The 13,013-nt window shown below is 63.4% G+C and overlaps 1 long non-coding RNA gene across 4 annotated transcripts in view; it reads right to left on the bottom strand.

Moving 5' to 3' along the window:
* LOC142467286 (uncharacterized) overlaps nt 1-11,120 on the bottom strand; it is a 30,817-nt gene extending 19,697 nt beyond the window's left edge. For 3 of the 4 annotated variants that reach the window (XR_012788350.1, XR_012788351.1, XR_012788349.1), the window contains exon 1: nt 10,705-11,115. This is a non-coding gene — a long non-coding RNA (uncharacterized LOC142467286). Of the gene's footprint in view, nt 1-10,704 lie in introns of all 4 variants that reach the window. The other variant, XR_012788348.1, reaches the window with a different exon arrangement.
* Between the last annotated feature and the right edge of the window lie 1,893 nt (nt 11,121-13,013).

Genomic DNA, 13,013 nt, shown 5'->3' with positions numbered 1-13,013 from the left:
AAGGGAGGGGGGCAGTGCTGAGGGAAGGGGAGGGCCCGGCATTACTGGAGGAAAGAAGGGAGGGGGGCAGTGCTGAGGGAAGGGGAGGGCCCGGCATTACTGGAGGAGAGAAGGGAGGGGGGCAGTGCTGAAGAAAGGGGAGGCCCGGCATTACTGGAGAAGAGAAGGGAGGGGGGCAGTGCTGAGGGAAGGGGAGGCCCGGCATTACTGCAGGAGAGAAGGGAGGGGGCAGTGCTGAGGGAAGGGGAGGCCCGGCATTACTGGAGGAGAGAAGGGAGGGGGGCAGTGTTGAGGGAAGGGGAGGCCCGGCATTACTGGAGGAAAGAAGGGAGGGGGGCAGTGCTGAGGGAAGGGGAGGGCCCGGCATTACTGGAGGAGAGAAGGGAGGGGGGCAGTGCTGAAGAAAGGGGAGGCCTGGCATTACTGGAGGAGAGAAGGGAGGGGGCAGTGCTGAGGGAAGGGGAGGCCCGGCATTACTGGAGGAGAGCAGCGAGGGGGGCAGTGCTGAGGGAAGGGGAGGCCCGGCATTACTGGGGGAGAGAAGGGAGGGGAACAGTGCTGAGAGAAGGGGAGGCCCGGCATTACTGGAGGAGAGAAGGGAGGGGGACAGTGCTGAGAGAAGGGGAGGCCCGGCATTACTGGAGGAGAGAAGGGAGGGGGGCAGTGCTGAGGGAAGGGGAGGCCCGGCATTACTGGAGAGAGAAGGGAGGGGGGCAGTGCTGAGGGAAGGGGAGGCCCGGCATTACTGGAGGAGAGAAGGGAGGGGGCAGTGCTAAGGGAAGGGGAGGCCCAGCATTACTGGAGGAGAGAAGGGAGGGGGGCAGTGCTGAGGGAAGGGGAGGCCCGGCATTACTGGAGGAGAGAAGGGAGGGGGGCAGTGCTGAGGGAAGGGGAGGGCCCGGGATTACTGGGGGAGAGAAGGGAGGGGGGCAGTGCTGAGGGAAGGGGAGGCCCGACACTACTGGAGGAGAGAAGGGAGGGGGGCAGTGCTGAGGGAAGGGGAGGCCCGGCATTACTGGAGGAGAGAAGGGAGGGGGGCAGTGCTGAGGGAAGGGGAGGGCCCGGCATTACTGGAGGAGAGAAGGGAGGGGGGCAGTGCTGAGGGAAGGGGAGACCCGGCATTACTGGAGGAGAGAAGGGAGGGGGGCAGTGCTGAGGGAAGGGGAGGCCCGGCATTACTGGAGGAGAGAAGGGAGGGGGGCAGTGCTGAGGGAAGGGGAGGGCCCGGCATTACTGGAGGAGAGAAGGGAGGGGGGCAGTGCTGAGGGAAGGGGAGGCCCGGCATTACTGGAGGAGAGAAGGGAAGGGGGCAGTGCTGAGGGAAGGGGAGGGCCCGGCATTACTGGAGGAGAGAAGGGAGGGGGGCAGTGCTGAGGGAAGGGGAGGCCCGGCATTACTGGAGGAGAGAAGGGAGGGGGCAGTGCTGAGGGAAGGGGAGGACCCGGCATTACTGGGGGAGAGAAGGGAGGGGGGCAGTGCTGAGGGAAGGGGAGGGCCCGGCATTACTGGAGGAGAGAAGGGAGGGGGGCGGTGCTGAGGGAAGGGGAGGCCCGGCATTACTGGGGGAGAGAAGGGAGGGGGGCAGTGCTGAGGGAAGGGGAGGCCCGGCATTACTGGAGGAGAGAAGGGAGGGGGGCAGTGCTGAGGGAAGGGGAGGGCCTGGCATTACTGGAGGAGAGAAGGGAGGGGGGCAGTGCTGAGGGAAGGGGAGGGCCCGGCATTACTGGAGGAGAGAAGGGAGGGGGGCAGTGCTGAGGGAAGGGGAGGACCCGGCATTACTGGGGGAGAGAAGGGAGGGGGGCAGTGCTGAGGGAAGGGGAGGCCCGGCATTACTGGAGGAGAGAAGGGAGGGGGGCAGTGCTGAGGGAAGGGGAGGCCCGGCATTACTGGAGGAGAGAAGGGAGGGGGGCAGTGCTGAGGGAAGGAGAGGCCCGGCATAACTGGAGGAGAGAAGGGAGGGGGGCAGTGCTGAGGGAAGGGGAGGGCCCGGCATTACTGGAGGAGAGAAGGGAGGGGGGCAGTGCTGAGGGAAGGGGAGGCCCAGCATTACTGGAGGAGAGAAGGGAGGGGGGCAGTGCTGAGGGAAGGGGAGGGCCCGGCATTACTGGAGGAGAGAAGGGAGGGGGGCAGTGCTGAGGGAAGGGGAGACCCGGCATTACTGGAGGAGAGAAGGGAGGGGGGCAGTGCTGAGGGAAGGGGAGGCCCGGCATTACTGGAGGAGAGAAGGGAGGGGGGCAGTGCTGAGGGAAGGGGAGGGCCCGGCATTACTGGAGGAGAGAAGGGAGGGGGGCAATGCTGAGGGAAGGGGAGGCCCGGCATTACTGGAGGAGAGAAGGGAAGGGGGCAGTGCTGAGGGAAGGGGAGGGCCCGGCATTACTGGAGGAGAGAAGGGAGGGGGGCAGTGCTGAGGGAAGGGGAGGCCCGGCATTACTGGAGGAGAGAAGGGAGGGGGCAGTGCTGAGGGAAGGGGAGGACCCGGCATTACTGGGGGAGAGAAGGGAGGGGGGCAATGCTGAGGGAAGGGGAGGGCCGGCATTCCTGGAGGAGAGAAGGGAGGGGGGCAGTGCTGAGGGAAGGGAAGGCCGGCATTACTGGAGGAGAGAAGGGAGGGGGGCAGTGCTGAGGGAAGGGGAGGCCCGGCATTACTGGAGGAGAGAAGGGAGGGGGGCAGTGCTGAGGGAAGGGGAGGCCCGGCATTACTGGAGGAGAGTAGGGAGGGGGGCAGTGCTGAGGGAAGGGGAGGGCCCGGCATTACTGGAGGAGAGAAGGGAGGGGGGCAGTGCTGAGGGAAGGGGAGGGCCCGGCATTACTGGAGGAGAGAAGGGAGGGGGGCGGTGCTGAGGGAAGGGGAAGCCCGGCATTACTGGGGGAGAGAAGGGAGGGGGGCAGTGCTGAGGGAAGGGGAGGGCCCGGCATTACTGGAGGAGAGAAGGGAGGGGGGCAGTGCTGAGGGAAGGGGAGGGCCCGGCATTACTGGAGGAGAGAAGGGATGGGGGGCAGTGCTGAGGGAAGGGGAGACCCGGCATTACTGGAGGAGAGAAGGGAGGGGGCAGTGCTGAGGGAAGGGGAGGCCCGGCATTACTGGAAGAGAGAAGGGAGGGGGGCAGTGCTGAGGGAAGGGGAGGCCCGGCATTACTGGAGGAGAGAAGGGAGGGGGGCAGTGCTGAGGGAAGGGGAGGCCCGGCATTACTGGGGGAGAGAAGGGAGGGGGGCAGTGCTGAGGGAAGGGGAGGCCCGGCATTACTGGAGAGAGAAGGGAGGGGGGCAGTGCTGAGGGAAGGGGAGGCCCGGCATTACTGGAGAGAGAAGGGAGGGGGGGCAGTGCTGAGGGAAGGGGAGGCCCGGCATTACTGGGGGAGAGAAAGGAGGGGGGCAGTGCTGAGGGAAGGGGAGGCCCGGCATTACTGGAGAGAGAAGGGAGGGGGGCAGTGCTGAGGGAAGGGGAGGGCCGGCATTACTGGAGGAGAGAAGGGAGGGGGGCAGTGCTGAGGGAAGGGGAGGGCCCGGCATTACTGGAGGAGAGAAGGGAGGGGGGCAGTGCTGAGGGAAGGGGAGGACCCGGCATTACTGGAGGAGAGAAGGGAGGGGGCAGTGCTGAGGGAAGGGGAGGACCCGGCATTATTGGGGGAGAGAAGGGAGGGGGGCAGTGCTGAGGGAAGGGGAGGCCCGGCATTACTGGAGGAGAGAAGGGAGGGGGGCAGTGCTGAGGGAAGGGGAGGCCCGGCATTACTGGAGGAGAGAAGGGAGGGGGGCAGAGCTGAGGGAAGGGGAGGGCCGGCATAACTGGAGGAGAGAAGGGAGGGGGGCAGTGCTGAGGGAAGGGGAGGGCCCGGCATTACTGGAGGAGAGAAGGGAAAGGGGGGCAGTGCTGAGGGAAGGGGAGGGCCCGGCATTACTGGAGGAGAGAAGGGAGGGGGGCGGTGCTGAGGGAAGGGGAGGCCCGGCATTACTGGGGGAGAGAAGGGAGGGGGGCAGTGCTGAGGGAAGGGGAGGCCCGGCATTACTGGAGGAGAGAAGGGAGGGGGGCAGTGCTGAGGGAAGGGGAGGGCCCGGCATTACTGGAGGAGAGAAGGGAGGGGGGCAGTGCTGAGGGAAGGGGAGGGCCCGGCATTACTGGAGGAGAGAAGGGAGGGGGGCAGTGCTGAGGGAAGGGGAGGCCCGGCATTACTGGAGGAGAGAAGGGAGGGGGGCAGTGCTGAGGGAAGGGGAGGGCCCGGCATTACTGGAGGAGAGAAGGGAGGGGGGCGGTGCTGAGGGAAGGGGAAGCCGGCATTACTGGGGGAGAGAAGGGAGGGGGGCAGTGCTGAGGGAAGGGGAGGCCCGGCATTACTGGAGGAGAGAAGGGAGGGGGGCAGTGCTGAGGGAAGGGGAGGGCCCGGCATTACTGGAGGAGAGAAGGGAGGGGGGCAGTGCTGAGGGAAGGGGAGGCCCGGCATTACTGGAGGAGAGAAGGGAGGGGGGCAATGCTGAGGGAAGGGGAGGCCCGGCATTACTGGAGGAGAGAAGGGAAGGGGGCAGTGCTGAGGGAAGGGGAGGGCCCGGCATTACTGGAGGAGAGAAGGGAGGGGGGCAGTGCTGAGGGAAGGGGAGGCCCGGCATTACTGGAGGAGAGAAGGGAGGGGGCAGTGCTGAGGGAAGGGGAGGACCCGGCATTACTGGGGGAGAGAAGGGAGGGGGGCAGTGCTGAGGGAAGGGGAGGCCCGGCATTACTGGAGGAGAGAAGGGAGGGGGGCAGTGCTGAGGGAAGGGGAGGCCCGGCATTACTGGAGGAGAGAAGGGAGGGGGGCAGTGCTGAGGGAAGGGGAGGCCCGGCATTACTGGAGGAGAGAAGGGAGGGGGGCAGTGCTGAGGGAAGGGGAGGGCCCGGCATTACTGGAGGAGAGAAGGGAGGGGGGCAGTGCTGAGGGAAGGGGAGGGCCCGGCATTACTGGAGGAGAGAAGGGAGGGGGGCGGTGCTGAGGGAAGGGGAGGCCCGGCATTACTGGGGGAGAGAAGGGAGGGGGGCAGTGCTGAGGGAAGGGGAGGCCCGGCATTACTGGAGGAGAGAAGGGAGGGGGGCAGTGCTGAGGGAAGGGGAGGGCCCGGCATTACTGGAGGAGAGAAGGGAGGGGGGCAGTGCTGAGGGAAGGGGAGGGCCCGGCATTACTGGAGGAGAGAAGGGAGGGGGGCGGTGCTGAGGGAAGGGGAGGCCCGGAATTACTGGGGGAGAGAAGGGAGGGGGCAGTGCTGAGGGAAGGGGAGGCCCGGCATTACTTGAGGGAAGGGGAGGCCCGGCATTACTGGAGGAGAGAAGGGAGGGGGGCAGTGCTGAGGGAAGGGGAGGCCCGGCATTACTGGAGGAGAGAAGGGAGGGGGCAGTGCTGAGGGAAGGGGAGGACCCGGCATTATTGGGGGAGAGAAGGGAGGGGGGCAGTGCTGAGGGAAGGGGAGGCCCGGCATTACTGGAGGAGAGAAGGGAGGGGGGCAGTGCTGAGGGAAGGGGAGGCCCGGCATTACTGGAGGAGAGAAGGGAGGGGGGCAGTGCTGAGGGAAGGGGAGGCCCGGCATTACTGGAGGAGAGAAGGGAGGGGGGCAGTGCTGAGGGAAGGGGAGGGCCCGGCATTACTGGAGGAGAGAAGGGAGGGGGGCAGTGCTGAGGGAAGGGGAGGGCCGGCATTACTGGGGGAGAGAAGGGAGGGGGGCAGTGCTGAGGGAAGGGGAGGCCCGGCATTACTGGAGGAGAGAAGGGAGGGGGGCAGTGCTGAGGGAAGGGGAGGGCCCGGCATTACTGGAGGAGAGAAGGGAGGGGGGCAGTGCTGAGGGAAGGGGAGGGCCCGGCATTACTGGAGGAGAGAAGGGAGGGGGGCGGTGCTGAGGGAAGGGGAAGCCCGGCATTACTGGGGGAGAGAAGGGAGGGGGGCAGTGCTGAGGGAAGGGGAGGCCCGGCATTACTGGAGGAGAGAAGGGAGGGGGGCAGTGCTGAGGGAAGGGGAGGGCCCGGCATTACTGGAGGAGAGAAGGGAGGGGGGCAGTGCTGAGGGAAGGGGAGGGCCCGGCATTACTGGAGGAGAGAAGGGAGGGGGCAGTGCTGAGGGAAGGGGAGGCCCGGCATTACTGGAAGAGAGAAGGGAGGGGGGCAGTGCTGAGGGAAGGGGAGGCCCGGCATTACTGGAGGAGAGAAGGGAGGGGGGCAGTGCTGAGGGAAGAGGAGGCCCGGCATTACTGGGGGAGAGAAGGGAGGGGGGCAGTGCTGAGGGAAGGGGAGGCCCGGCATTACTGGAGAGAGAAGGGAGGGGGGCAGTGCTGAGGGAAGGGGAGGCCCGGCATTACTGGAGAGAGAAGGGAGGGGGGCAGTGCTGAGGGAAGGGGAGGCCCGGCATTACTGGGGGAGAGAAGGGAGGGGGGCAGTGCTGAGGGAAGGGGAGGCCCGGCATTACTGGAGAGAGAAGGGAGGGGGGCAGTGCTGAGGGAAGGGGAGGGCTGGCATTACTGGAGGAGAGAAGGGAGGGGGGCAGTGCTGAGGGAAGGGGAGGGCCCGGCATTACTGGAGGAGAGAAGGGAGGGGGGCAGTGCTGAGGGAAGGGGAGGACCCGGCATTACTGGAGGAGAGAAGGGAGGGGGCAGTGCTGAGGGAAGGGGAGGACCCGGCATTATTGGGGGAGAGAAGGGAGGGGGGCAGTGCTGAGGGAAGGGGAGGCCCGGCATTACTGGAGGAGAGAAGGGAGGGGGGCAGTGCTGAGGGAAGGGGAGGCCCGGCATTACTGGAGGAGAGAAGGGAGGGGGGCAGAGCTGAGGGAAGGGGAGGGCCGGCATTACTGGAGGAGAGAAGGGAGGGGGGCAGTGCTGAGGGAAGGGGAGGCCCGGCATTACTGGAGGAGAGAAGGGAGGGGGCAGTGCTGAGGGAAGGGGAGGACCCGGCATTATTGGGGGAGAGAAGGGAGGGGGGCAGTGCTGAGGGAAGGGGAGGCCCGGCATTACTGGAGGAGAGAAGGGAGGGGGGCAGTGCTGAGGGAAGGGGAGGCCCGGCATTACTGGAGGAGAGAAGGGAGGGGGGCAGTGCTGAGGGAAGGGGAGGCCCGGCATTACTGGAGGAGAGAAGGGAGGGGGGCAGTGCTGAGGGAAGGGGAGGGCCCGGCATTACTGGAGGAGAGAAGGGAGGGGGGCAGTGCTGAGGGAAGGGGAGGGCCCGGCATTACTGGAGGAGAGAAGGGAGGGGGGCGGTGCTGAGGGAAGGGGAGGCCCGGCATTACTGGGGGAGAGAAGGGAGGGGGGCAGTGCTGAGGGAAGGGGAGGCCCGGCATTACTGGAGGAGAGAAGGGAGGGGGGCAGTGCTGAGGGAAGGGGAGGGCCCGGCATTACTGGAGGAGAGAAGGGAGGGGGGCAGTGCTGAGGGAAGGGGAGGGCCCGGCATTACTGGAGGAGAGAAGGGAGGGGGGCGGTGCTGAGGGAAGGGGAAGCCCGGCATTACTGGGGGAGAGAAGGGAGGGGGGCAGTGCTGAGGGAAGGGGAGGCCCGGCATTACTGGAGGAGAGAAGGGAGGGGGCAGTGCTGAGGGAAGGGGAGGGCCCGGCATTACTGGAGGAGAGAAGGGAGGGGGGCAGTGCTGAGGGAAGGGGAGGGCCCGGCATTACTGGAGGAGAGAAGGGATGGGGGGCAGTGCTGAGGGAAGGGGAGACCCGGCATTACTGGAGGAGAGAAGGGAGGGGGCAGTGCTGAGGGAAGGGGAGGCCCGGCATTACTGGAAGAGAGAAGGGAGGGGGGCAGTGCTGAGGGAAGGGGAGGCCCGGCATTACTGGAGGAGAGAAGGGAGGGGGGCAGTGCTGAGGGAAGGGGAGGCCCGGCATTACTGGGGGAGAGAAGGGAGGGGGGCAGTGCTGAGGGAAGGGGAGGCCCGGCATTACTGGAGAGAGAAGGGAGGGGGGCAGTGCTGAGGGAAGGGGAGGCCCGGCATTACTGGAGAGAGAAGGGAGGGGGGCAGTGCTGAGGGAAGGGGAGGCCCGGCATTACTGGAGAGAGAAGGGAGGGGGGCAGTGCTGAGGGAAGGGGAGGCCCGGCATTACTGGGGGAGAGAAGGGAGGGGGGCAGTGCTGAGGGAAGGGGAGGCCCGGCATTACTGGAGAGAGAAGGGAGGGGGGCAGTGCTGAGGGAAGGGGAGGGCCGGCATTACTGGAGGAGAGAAGGGAGGGGGGCAGTGCTGAGGGAAGGGGAGGGCCCGGCATTACTGGAGGAGAGAAGGGAGGGGGGCAGTGCTGAGGGAAGGGGAGGACCCGGCATTATTGGGGGAGAGAAGGGAGGGGGGCAGTGCTGAGGGAAGGGGAGGCCCGGCATTACTGGAGGAGAGAAGGGAGGGGGGCAGTGCTGAGGGAAGGGGAGGCCCGGCATTACTGGAGGAGAGAAGGGAGGGGGGCAGAGCTGAGGGAAGGGGAGGCCCGGCATTACTGGAGGAGAGAAGGGAGGGGGGCAGTGCTGAGGGAAGGGGAGGGCCCGGCATTACTGGAGGAGAGAAGGGAAAGGGGGGCAGTGCTGAGGGAAGGGGAGGGCCCGGCATTACTGGAGGAGAGAAGGGAGGGGGGCGGTGCTGAGGGAAGGGGAGGCCCGGCATTACTGGGGGAGAGAAGGGAGGGGGGCAGTGCTGAGGGAAGGGGAGGCCCGGCATTACTGGAGGAGAGAAGGGAGGGGGGCAGTGCTGAGGGAAGGGGAGGGCCCGGCATTACTGGAGGAGAGAAGGGAGGGGGGCAGTGCTGAGGGAAGGGGAGGGCCCGGCATTACTGGAGGAGAGAAGGGAGGGGGGCGGTGCTGAGGGAAGGGGAAGCCCGGCATTACTGGGGGAGAGAAGGGAGGGGGGCAGTGCTGAGGGAAGGGGAGGCCCGGCATTACTGGAGGAGAGAAGGGAGGGGGGCAGTGCTGAGGGAAGGGGAGGGCCCGGCATTACTGGAGGAGAGAAGGGAGGGGGGCAGTGCTGAGGGAAGGGGAGGGCCCGGCATTACTGGAGGAGAGAAGGGATGGGGGGCAGTGCTGAGGGAAGGGGAGACCCGGCATTACTGGAGGAGAGAAGGGAGGGGGCAGTGCTGAGGGAAGGGGAGGCCCGGCATTACTGGAAGAGAGAAGGGAGGGGGGCAGTGCTGAGGGAAGGGGAGGCCCGGCATTACTGGAGGAGAGAAGGGAGGGGGGCAGTGCTGAGGGAAGGGGAGGCCCGGCATTACTGGGGGAGAGAAGGGAGGGGGGCAGTGCTGAGGGAAGGGGAGGCCCGGCATTACTGGAGAGAGAAGGGAGGGGGGCAGTGCTGAGGGAAGGGGAGGCCCGGCATTACTGGAGAGAGAAGGGAGGGGGGCAGTGCTGAGGGAAGGGGAGGCCCGGCATTACTGGGGGAGAGAAGGGAGGGGGGCAGTGCTGAGGGAAGGGGAGGCCCGGCATTACTGGAGAGAGAAGGGAGGGGGGCAGTGCTGAGGGAAGGGGAGGGCCGGCATTACTGGAGGAGAGAAGGGAGGGGGGCAGTGCTGAGGGAAGGGGAGGGCCCGGCATTACTGGAGGAGAGAAGGGAGGGGGGCAGTGCTGAGGGAAGGGGAGGCCCGGCATTACTGGAGGAGAGAAGGGAGGGGGACAGTGCTGAGGGAAGGGGAGGCCCGGCATTACTGGAGGAGAGAAGGGAGGGGGGCAGTGCTGAGGGAAGGGGAGGCCCGGCATTACTGGAGGAGAGAAGGGAGGGGGGCAGTGCTGAGGGAAGGGGAGGCCCGGCTTGCACCCTACACTTGCTCCATGTATGAAGAGGCGGGCCAAAAAACAAATCTTGGCAGAGTGACAGCACGGGCAGCCAATCAGGAGAGGGGGAGTTTTTTTTGTTTAAACCATTCCTGCAGGCTTGCTTCCCGGGGGCCGGACCAAATGATTTTCGCGGGCCGGACGTTCCCCACCCCTGCTTTATAGGAACAAATCCTCCCTAAGGCCCTCATGCAGTAAGCATTGATAAGCCACTTATCACCAGCTTATCGCCACAAAAGCCTACAGCGATTCAGAAAGCCCAGAGAAGCTGGCGATAAGAGCAAAAATTACCGTTTTTTTTGCCGGAAAATAAATAAATAAATAAAATCGGCAGACGCGCGGTGATAAGCCACTTTTCGGCACTGATCGCCAGTTTTTCAAACACGCTCAATTCTATAAGCCCTGATCAGTTTATTGCGGCTGATCGCCACTTTAAAATTGCTGTTTCTTCTCCAAATTGTCCAGCCACAAAAGTTGGCAAGAAGGTGGGGTGAAGCTGCGATGAAAATAAAATGCATGTGTCCCAGAGCTGATATCCATTAATATCAGCACCAGAGACCCCCGGCATGAATCCCATGCATAAAAAATGCATTTACAGGCAACTTCATTACCGCCAAGGCAATGAAGGGGTTATATACCCGTGCCAGGCTTATTGCGGGTAGCGGGGGTGGGTGAAGGTGGTATTTGGCCCTGGGTGGGTGTTTAGGCCTTGCCAGGGGGTTGCGGGATGACTTAACCTCTTCTTTAACTTAGCGGTTAATACCGTTAAGGTAATGAAGGGGTTAACCCCTCCCGCTACCCCCCTACCCGGTAGGCCTAAACACCCATCCTTGGGGCCAATACCCCGTTCACCCACCCCCGCTACCCACAATAAACAAAAATACACATAACAGCCCCACTGGCCACCTCCTAGGTCCCTAATAAACCATTACAATATTCATAAAACCATTATTTTTTTTTACACACAGGATTAATACCGCAGTCCAGCAGGGGTCCCCGGTGGTCCAGATGGGTGTCCGCAGGTTCCACAGTTCATCCTGGGGGGTGCCCACCGGTGTCTGGGGGACTTCGGGTTGTCCCCGCTAGGCTCTGTGGGCCTCCAGGTGGTCCCCGCGGGTGTCCGTGGGCACCAATGGCGTCCACGCGGTTGTCTGGGAGCTTTCAGGTGGTTCCCACAGGTGTCTAGGGGCCCTCGGGTGGTTCCCACGGGTGTCTGGGGGGCCCTCGGGTGGCCCTGTGGGTGCCTGGGGCCCCCACAGCTGTGGGGCCACCAGTTCTTCCCCGCAGGTGTCCTTCGTGGGTCCTCAGGTGGTCCCTGTGGTTGTCCTTGGGTTGTCCCCGTGGGTCCCCGCTGGCCTGCTGTACCAATCCTGTATTTAAAAAAACATAAACATGGCCTACATTTACATGAATACAGCTCCCCCCACCCCACCAAACACATACAGCACAGTAATGGGCACAATAACTATTATCCAGGCACGTGCTCATCTCTCCATCTTTACTATACAGACTTGCACAGACGATAGTTGCGAGCTGTGACTCCCAGACAGGCAGAAAGCTGCAGTGATACCCAGGGGGAGGGGGAGAGACCTCTGATTGCTTCCTCCTCTCCTGCAGCATCTCCCCCAGTGTATCATCCCATACAGGAGTCACAGCAGCCGGCAGGAGAAGGCCGTGTCATATCTATTCTTATTACCGTATTTCCTCGATTCTAGGACGCACTTTTTCCCCCTATTTTCACAGGCTGAAATAGGTCTGCGTTTTAGAATCGATGTATTTAAAAAAAAATCCGCTAGGGGGCGCTGCTGCAGATGCCGGCCAGGATATTCACAGTGTGCATGAACATCACATGGCTGCGATCATCCCCCTCCCCTCCCCTCCCATTCTCTCCCCCTCCCCTTCCCCCCATCCCCTCCCCCCCCCTCCCCTCCCCTCCCCATGAGGTGCAGAGGGATCGGAGAGGTCTGTCAGGGCACATCAACATTGCCCAGAAGCCCCCGCCCTCCGAATCCCCGTGTGAAATGCAGGAGGTGCAGAGGTAGCTGTGTCTTTCTGGATGTGTTTGTGTGTCTCTCTCTCTGTGTCTCTGTATGTGTTTGTCATTGTGTGTGTGTGTGTGTGTGTGTGTGTCTCTCTGTGTGTGTCTCTGTATGTGTTTGTCACTGTGTGTGTGTGTGTGTGTGTGTGTGTGTGTGTGTGTGTGTGTGTGTGTGTGTGTGTGTGTGTGTGTCTCTCTGTGTGTGTGTGTGTGTGTGTGTGTGTGTGTGTGTCTCTCTGTCTGTGTGTGTCTCTGTATGTGTTTGTCACTGTGTGTGTGTGTGTGTGTGTGTCTGTATGTGTGTGTGTCTGTATGTGTGTGTGTCACTGTGTGTGTGTGTGTGTGTGTGTGTGTGTGTGTGTGTGTGTGTGTGTGTGTCTCTCTGTGTGTGTGTGTGTGTGTGTGTGTGTGTGTCTCTCTGTCTGTGTGTGTCTCTGTATGTGTTTGTCACTGTGTGTGTGTGTGTGTGTGTCTGTATGTGTGTGTGTCTGTATGTGTGTGTGTCACTGTGTGTGTGTGTGTGTGTGTGTGTGTGTGTGTGTGTGTGTGTCTCTGCTAGCAAAAGCAGGATAGGAGATTGTTAGAACATGTTCTTTTTACTTTAAGGAAAGCAATGAGTACAGGAATAAAAAGGTACTTGGTAACAGCAAAGGGGTTAAGAAAAATCCCCCCCACACTGCCACTGCCCCTGCCATATCTGTCTCTCTCTGGTCTGTGTGTGCCCCCTCCCCCCCCCCATCCTCTCCCCCATCCCCCCCCATCCCTTCAATCTCTCCCCCTTCCCTCCCATTCTCCCCCTTCCTTCCCATTCTCCCCCTTCCTTCCCATTCTCTCCCTCCCCCTTCCCTCCCATTCTCTCCCCCCCTTCCCTCCCATTCTCTCCCCCCCTTCCCTCCCCCCCCCCCTCCCTCCCGTTCTCTCCCCCCCTTCCCTCCCATTCTCTCCCCCCCCTTCCCTCCCATTCTCTCCCCCCCCTTCCCTCCCATTCTCTCCCCCCCTTCCCTCCCATTCTCTCCCCCCCCTTCCCTCCCATTCTCTCCCCCCCTTCCCTCCCATTCTCTCCCCCCCCTTCCCTCCCCCCCCCTTCCCTCCCATTCTCTCCCCCCCTTCCCTCCCATTCTCTCCCCCCCCCCTCCCTCCCATTCTCTCCCTCCCCCCCATTCTCTCCTCCCCCCCATTCTCTCCCTCCCCCCATTCTCTCCCCCCCCATCCTCCCATTCTCTCCCCCCTCCCTTCC

This window comes from Ascaphus truei, chromosome 16 (genome assembly GCF_040206685.1).
Source record: "Ascaphus truei isolate aAscTru1 chromosome 16, aAscTru1.hap1, whole genome shotgun sequence".
Taxonomy (NCBI): domain Eukaryota; kingdom Metazoa; phylum Chordata; class Amphibia; order Anura; family Ascaphidae; genus Ascaphus; species Ascaphus truei.
This window is presented reverse-complemented; position numbering and strand designations above follow the sequence as displayed.